Source organism: Arachis hypogaea, chromosome 17 (assembly GCF_003086295.3).
Source record: "Arachis hypogaea cultivar Tifrunner chromosome 17, arahy.Tifrunner.gnm2.J5K5, whole genome shotgun sequence".
In the NCBI taxonomy this organism is placed as follows: Eukaryota; Viridiplantae; Streptophyta; class Magnoliopsida; order Fabales; family Fabaceae; genus Arachis; species Arachis hypogaea.
In genome coordinates, this window is record NC_092052.1 from 41,181,977 (window position 1) to 41,190,968 (window position 8,992).

Genomic DNA, 8,992 nt, shown 5'->3' on the forward strand with positions numbered 1-8,992 from the left:
TAATAAGAATTTTATATGATTTGGATTTGATAAGTAATATTTTAAATATTATTACTGCTATCTTGAAAAATGAAGAAAATTAAGTATATTATTTCTAATTTTTAGATTTGGGCATTTTATTGAAAATAAAGTGTGAAATTGATGAGCAAATAGTATTTTATGCACTATTATTGTTGAATTAGAATTTATTTCTAATTACTACATTATACCTATTTTTAAGTGAAATTACTAAAATGCCCTTAACCCTAATTTTTGAAAATGAAACCCTAACCCTAAAACCCTACCCGGTTACCCGTTGCTTCCCCCATGACCCAGCAGCCAAACACAAACAGTTTCCCCAACTAAATGAAAGAAAGAAAGAATGGGTTAGGAGGAAACGAAGGAAGAAGGGGGAAACAGGGGAGGGGTTTGCAGAAGCAGATTGAGGGAGGAGGAAAGGCGGCGCGGTGGACGCCACTGCCACCGTCGCCGCCGCTACTGACAACGAGGGGAGAGATCTGTGAGGGCCGAGGAAAGAGGAGGAGGAGAGAAAGACTCGCGCCGGCATGCGGGCTTCACTGCTGCCATCGCGCCGTCGCCTGACCGGGGGAGAAGACCGTCGCGCCTCACTGCCTCGCCACCGCCGAACTCGTGCGCAGAGAGAGAGGAGATGCACGAAAGGGAGCCACCGCGGGGAAACCATCACCGCCTGTCACCGTCGCCGAGCGTGGGCCTTCACCATTCTCGTCGCCGACCAGCTTGTCGCATCACCGCTGACGCGCCGTCACCACTACATCATCCTCGTCACAGAGCCAGCCGCCGCGTTTCACTGCGGTTGAGGGCGTCTCCACCACCGCACCTTGGCCGACGGTGCTGTCAATCTGTTGCTCCGCGGTGCCTAGCTGGAGTTTCTGTTGCTAATGATGGAGGTCAGTGGCCACCGGAAGACACCATTGTTGTTGCTTCCGAACGAGAGAGAAGCCGTGCCACTGTTCTGGCCGCCAGGAGCAGTCTTGTGACCGCTAGAAACACCGCCGGAGATGCCGTCACTGGGCTCAGTCACTTCTCCTTAGTTACGGTAAGAGTTACATTCCGGAGCCCTTGAAAATCTGCACTGTTATATTTGGGTAGGAATCCTAAGGTTTTGATAACGTAGGGCTGAGTTCGAGTTATGGCATGTCACGGTTAGAGTTGTTGTTGCTGTTACGAGTAGTTGGGGCTGAGGTTGCCTCCATCGCCGGAGCTGTGCCGGGGCCGGTTCGAAACCACAGCTGCTTCGTGTTGTTATTCCGGTAAGAAATTATGTTTCGAAAGCCTTACGTTAGTGTCCCGTACGTGTATTAAAGCCTTTATGGTATTAATGTTCCTAGAGTTAGTAACTGAGGTTGCTTGTTGTAATTTAGAGCTATTTATGCTGCTGCGAAAATGTGTGGGGCTGTGCTTTGAAGCTGCCTTTGATTTTGAGTTGAGGTGAAAAGAACTTATGAGGCGCTTGGATTATGGAATTGTGTTTTGAGGTAGGGGCGCTTTCCGAAAACTACAGTTTATTATTGGAATTATTACATATGGATACTGATGTGAGATATGGTGTAATTAGTGATTGTATCTGCCTTATGTATTATTTGATTGACTCGAATGACTATGGATGTTGGTTTGGCCGAATTGTTGTGTGGCTTGTGAAATGTAATGTTTGAAGTTGATTCTTTAAATATTTGAAATGAGTTTAATCCGTTGAGGATTGGTTTGAATTGAGTCAATTATTTTGATGATGTGAAAGATAGAATGCTCTTGAAATTCAGCCTGGGTTGCTTTAATTGCTCTGGTTTTGATAAATGATTTATTGCTGAACCGATTCTTTAAAGCTTTACAAATGAGTTAAATCGGTTGATAGTGAGTTGATTTTTGAAATGGTTTCCTTGAGGTATGCCATTGAGGCGACTGTTGGATTTAGCTTGTTTTGAATTGATTTCTGGTTTTGAGCTGTTGAAAAGGAATGAGAAACGGTTTAGTTGGGACCCGAACCAGGTGGCAAAAGTCCAAGTTTTAGGGGAGGTGCTGCCGAAATTTCTACAAAATCCTACTCTTGTTTGTAAAGTTATTTAAAAAGGGTTGGATTTGAGAAATTGTATTAATTGATTTATTAAGAGAATATTTATGTTTTCAAGCTTAATCTATTTAATGAACTTTATGCGTTGAGTTCAGCTTATTTAGAAACGAACTATTTGTACAGTTTGAATCACTGAAGGAAAGAATGATGCTCTAATATTGATTTCAATATAAAAAGGAGCTTTTAGTGATTTTAAAGGAATTTAGACTTTTGATTGAGTAATCAAGTTTGAGGCATTTTGGAAGAGTTAGAAAAATGGGTTCCAAAAAGAAACCTGAAAGTGGTTTGATTCAAATGAACCGGTTCCGTTTCAAATGAGTTGATTTTTGGACCGAGTTGGAACTTGTGATTTTGTATGATCGGTTTCATAATAAATTCAGTTTTATTTACTTGAACCGGGAATCTATGATTTTAAAGGTTTCAATGAATTTTAAGGAATTTATATAAGTTGACCTTCCCTAAAGACTTGGGACTCTGCCGAGGAACCTTGTTATAAAATCCCATTGTGGGATGGGCGATTTTGATTGTTCCCAAATTGAATCTTTAACTTCCCATGGTTTTGGAAGTCTTGGAATGAGGATGCTGAGAGCGGCTTTGTTTTAAAAAGGGAACTCACTTTGAGTAAATTTGGCTTATGAGCCTGAGATGATTTGAGAAATGAGATTTCTAAAGCCAAGGCTGAAAAGAGTTGAAACTTGATTTCAAAGTGAAATGAATTGAGAAAATGATTTATGGCTTAAATGCTGATTTCATAAATCTGATGATTTTGAATGGTGGAAGTGCTGTTTTATTATGAGTCGGAATGGCTATGTATGATTATGAATATTGACTGGTTTTGGATTGGACCGTGAGCCGGAAGGGCTGTGTGTGATTATCAATATTGATTGGTTCTGGATTGAACCGTGAGCCGGAATGGCTGTGTATGATATGAATATTGGCTGGTTCTGGAATGAACCGTGAGCCGGATGGCTGAGATGGATGTTGATCCATGGATGAGATTGATTGCATGTTTATGCTGAATCATTGATAATTGTGATTTTTGCACTTCCACTATCTGAGATACGAGTTTCCCTGGGTAGTAGCAGTGGCTAGCCACCACGTGCTCCAGGTTGAGACTTGATACTCTGTTGACCCTATGTCGTAAGTGTGGCCGGGCACTGTGAAAGCCCCGGATGAGCTCGCCCCCATAAATATTCACCAGTGATGGTGATGGATAAATATTCACCAGTGAGGGTGATGGATATGGATCATGATTATGATCAAGTTTATGATGAGTATAACTCGAGTTGGGGATGCACGACAGAGGGACAGTCCAATGGTTAGCTACCAGGACTTGTCGGGTTGGCTCTATAACCGACAGATGATATCATCAGCCACTAGGGACAGGCATGCATCATATGCATTTGTGTGACATTGGTTGGGTGTGCATATTATACTTGGTTTGCCTATGTGATTAATTGCTAACTGTTCTACTTGTAATAACTATTTGTTTGTGCTTGAACTTCCTATCTGTGTTTGCATCTGGGACTCTGTTGGATTGTGGTGATTTGGTTGATGGTTGGATTGTTTGGGCCTAGGGCCGTGGTTGGATTGAGATGGACCGATGGTTGATTTCGGTTTTGTGTTTCTGATTTGGAAAAATATGAAAGGCTATTTTGGTTTAGTATAGATAAACCTTTTTGAAAGGCTTTTGGTGTTTTTGAGAATTGAACGATTCCTCCTTCAGAAAAGATTTCCGACTTTACCTTATTGAAAACTGTTGTTTTTGAAAAGAGGCATAAGACAGTTATTAATCACTGGTGCGGTTATCTTCATGTATCCTATTACAGTAATTCCCAAAAACCCTTTACTGAGAACCCTTTCGAGGATGATGTTCTCACCCCCCTACATTTTTCCCCTTTCAGGATATGGGCGCAGAAGTTACGAAGAGTTTATTTAGTTGTTGTTGAGAACTCTGTATTGCTTTAGTATATTTTGTACCCTCGCCTTTATCTTGATATGTTCTGTAAGAGGGATAGGAATTGTATTGGATAATGCTTGTAATATTATCTATGTATATAAGTGTATATATGTATGTACTCTTTATGAGTTTTTGTAAGTTGTATGGTATTTATGGATGTATGATATTGGATGAAAGTATTTTTGGATCGGTATTGCGGTTTAAAGATTTAAACAGGCTCATATTTTAGTATTAAATAGTATAAAAGTCGTCGTAATGCCCGAGCTATCAGAGTCGCGCAGCCGGAAGTGTGAACTTTGGTAGTTAGGGTGTTACATTATGGTATCAGAGCAGTTCTTCCTGTAGAGCCTGAGGAATGGACTGACTATGCTTTAGTTGCATACTCTGAGTGTTTGTCATGTATTAGGTCTTGTCGAATGACGAGAATTAGAGCTTTATGCACATGACAGTCTATTGATTAACGTTGTTAGTCTTGCATTGCATAATTCCTGATATTAAGTTTGGCCAGCTTAATACTAGTGGATTATGTATATGAAGGCACTGATGGGTTATCATAGATGTTATACGAGTTTTGAGTAAAGCGAATCACGGGTTTTGGAGAAGTTAGAAACTTTTTCTCGAGGCTATTCAGTTGTGTGTCTTGAATTCTGTTCGAGTCGACCTGTCCTTTTATATCCTAACTTGAAGTTCTTGTTTGCTAGTCCTTCTGAAAAGTAGTTTGATTTTTCAACTCTATTCCTCTATCCATATGCATTCTTGTTTGACCTTAAGTGCATATGCTGGTTTAAGATCCTTGTTGCATCTATCTTCCTCTGTTTGAGTTCTTCTTGATTCAAGTATTCTTTGATATAGTCTTGAACTTGTCTTAATGTGCTGTGACTTTTAACTCCGGGTTCCGTGTTCATTCTTAGAGAAATTGTTGATTCAGTTTTTCTCTTATTGGACAGTGATCACAGCCAATTTTGAGATTTTATAAATTGCTGTTGATTAGATATATACTTTTCTATATCTGAGACTTTGAAATTATTTATGTAGTTTAACAACTATTTCTTTCTAATACCTTGCCTGTACTTTTTCTGGTTTACACAATTGCACTTACTTTAAAAGTAAATTTGACTTTCTAGTAATTTTACTATAGCTCCAATGGACATCTTTATTTGACTGTGTATTTGGATATTTTTCAGAATTTTGGAAAGAAAGAATTTTTCATTTTTATCCTGGTTGAGTTTCGTTTGATAAGCTCTACTTAACTTATTTTGAATTGAGTTGGGTTTAGCATACTACATGGTTTATGCCATTGTTGTTCTTTTGAAAATGTTGGACTCGTAGCTTTCCTCTTATGAACGGACTCGTTCCTTCTTAAGCTTTTCACCTCTATGAATGTCATACGTGATTCTGTTTTCAACTAATCTTTTACATCTTGTGAAATTACCATTGATCTTGGTTTGTCCTCTCTTGTGAATCTCATCCGTATGTGAGTCAGTTTGATTCGTTTCAAATGAGTGCATTGTTTATTCTCTCATTTTCTCTACAAGAGTTTTTAGTTAAAGATTTATCTTTGAGAAATTACTAATGATTGAGTTGTCTTTTCCTATGACTTTTGTATTCTTTTGGATCAATTGAAAGCTTGTTTGATGACTCATGCCTAATGAATCTTGTTTGGGCTACCTTGGTTTAAGATCCTTCCTTGCAAGGCTTGACTCCTTTTTAGTACATCTTAAACTTCTTGAATGTTCTCCTGAGATGGTGATTTTAAGAACACTTTTGGAGTCTTGTTTTGAACCTTTTAAAGAAGTTTTGAATTCTCTTGTAAGAAGTCTTTAACGGAATTTTTTTTCTGTTGCTTAATTGAGATTGAAAACATTGTTCAATTTTGACGAAGTTAATTCAAAGTTGGCAAGCGCTATTTTAAATGAGGTTTTGAAAAGTTTCCTTGTTTAATGGAAACCTGTTCGTTTGTAACGCACTACTTGTCTCCTTACCAGATTGTAAGCAAAAAAAAAAAAAATTTTACCTCGGAATTTCTTTTCTAAAGAGAGTTTAACTTCCTCTTTTGTCCCCGCTATAAATGTTATACACGCTTGTTTGAATATGGTTTTTGGGAATTTTTGAACAAGCATTTGATTTCTCTTCCGAGTTTTATGAATTACTTTTGGTTAAGTTGTGCACCTAATTATCTTTCTAAATATTCGAGGAAATATTTTTAGCTCTTAGCAAAACTTGTGTGCATTTTATTTTTAAAACTCTACATGATTTACTTCAACATGAAATTGTATTGAAGTAAAGCCACGATTATGCTTTTGTTACTCTCTTGAAGGATGTTGTTACTTAACCTTTCTTTTAGATTGCGAAGTGGTTTTTCCGCAAGTTTCGGTTCCTTTATGAACAATGTATTCGGAAGTACTTTTAATCGTGCTCTTGAGTTCTGTGAGCTTTGTCTTGGGTTTGAAATATTCTCTTCTATAAACCTCATGCTTCTTTGACTCAGCTTGAGTTTGTTTCAAGCTAATGCGCTGATCCTCCTTTTTGTTGATCCTATTGGATTTCTTTGATTCAAGGGTTATCTTTGAGGTTGTTAATTGAATTGTGTCTAGCGAACTTCATTGCTTGAGTATCCTTGGTTATCTGGGATTGGATATATTCTCTCAAATCTATTATTGCTATCCTTGACATTTGACCCTCCTTTCTAAATCTTGTATCCTTCTGAGTAGACTCGAGAATTATTTTGATATCACGTGCGACTTGTAGACGTAGTAACGTGATACGTTAGTTCTTTAAGACGTGATGTGTATACGAAAGTTGAAGCGGTAGGTGTGCAACGTATGAGTTGTGGGCGTTTTGTTCCTTGCGAATGGGTTTGTGATTGTCAGGCTTGTGATCGAATTTGGGGTTTGTAAGGTGCTTGATGGAATTGGAAAGTTGAAACTTTGAGGCTGATATGAGATTAGTGTACGGATGTTAAGCACGTCATTTTAACTCCATCCTGTTTGATAGCCTTTGATGCCTTGCCCTACTATCACATGATTGACCCATGTCAGCTTTTGCATTGAGCCTATCTTGTAACGTTTGCTTTGCAATCACACTCCTACCTTTACATCATTATGCGTATGACAATCAAAGTATTTGAAAATCGTATATATGACTATATTTAGAGATATTTTTGCTTCTACCTTAAATGTGTTCAAGGGTGAATTGTTATGGAATTTCTTTCGTTTTGTATCAATTTTCGAGGGAGAAAATTTTTATAAGGTGGGTAGAATGTAAGACCCAAAATCTTTGAAAAGTCTTATTATGATCAAGTCTCAAATCATATGGTTATTTATAGCCTTAATTTCAGAGATTATTTTATTAAGGATAATTAAGGCAAGTTTTGATTTATTGAACTTGAGATAAGTTATGATTATTATCCAATTTCACAATTATTGGATTATTTTCTATATTTAAAGTATAAGGTTGATAGTTATGAAATAATAAGAATTTTATATGATTTGGATTTGATAAGTAATATTTTAAATATTATTACTGCTATCTTGAAAAATGAAGAAAATTAAGTATATTATTTCTAATTTTTAGATTTGGGCATTTATTGAAAATAAAGTGTGAAATTGATGAGCAAATAGTATTTTATACACTATTATTGTTGAATTAGAATTTATTTCTAATTACTACATTATACCTATTTTTAAGTGAAATTACTAAAATGCCCTTAACCCTAATTTTTGAAAATGAAACCCTAACCCTAAAACCCTACCCGGTTACCCGTTGCTTCCCCCATGACCCAGCAGCCAAACACAAACAGTTTCCCCAACTAAATGAAAGAAAGAAAGAATGGGTTAGGAGGAAACGAAGGAAGAAGGGGGAAACAGGGGAGGGGTTTGCAGAAGCAGATTGAGGGAGGAGGAAAGGCGGCGCGGTGGACGCCACTGCCACCGTCGCCGCCGCTACTGACAACGAGGGGAGAGATCTGTGAGGGCCGAGGAAAGAGGAGGAGGAGAGAAAGACTCGCGCCGGCATGCGGGCTTCACTGCTGCCATCGCGCCGTCTCCTGACCGGGGGAGAAGACCGTCGCGCCTCACTGCCTCGCCACCGCCGAACTCGTGCGCAGAGAGAGAGGAGATGCACGAAAGGGAGCCACCGCGGGGAAACCATCACCGCCTGTCACCGTCGCCGAGCGTGGGCCTTCACCATTCTCGTCGCCGACCAGCTTGTCGCATCACCGCTGACGCGCCGTCACCACTACATCATCCTCGTCACAGAGCCAGCCGCCGCGTTTCACTGTGGTTGAGGGCGTCTCCACCACCGCACCTTGGCCGACGGTGCTGTCGATCTGTTGCTCCGCGGTGCCTAGCTGGAGTTTCTGTTGCTAATGATGGAGGTCAGTGGCCACCGGAAGACACCATTGTTGTTGCTTCCGAACGAGAGAGAAGCCGTGCCACTGTTCTGGCCGCCAGGAGCAGTCTTGTGACCGCTAGAAACACCGCCGGAGATGCCGTCACTGGGCTCAGTCACTTCTCCTTAGTTACGGTAAGAGTTACATTCCGGAGCCCTTGAAAATCTGCACTGTTATATTTGGGTAGGAATCCTAAGGTTTTGATAACGTAGGGCTGAGTTCGAGTTATGGCATGTCACGGTTAGAGTTGTTGTTGCTGTTACGAGTAGTTGGGGCTGAGGTTGCCTCCATCGCCGGAGCTGTGCCGGGGCCGGTTCGAAACCACAGCTGCTTCGTGTTGTTATTCCGGTAAGAAATTATGTTTCGAAAGCCTTACGTTAGTGTCCCGTACGTGTATTAAAGCCTTTATGGTATTAATGTTCCTAGAGTTAGTAACTGAGGTTGCTTGTTGTAATTTAGAGCTATTTATGCTGCTGCGAAAATGTGTGGGGCTGTGCTTTGAAGCTGCCTTTGATTTTGAGTTGAGGTGAAAAGAACTTATGAGGCGCTTGGATTA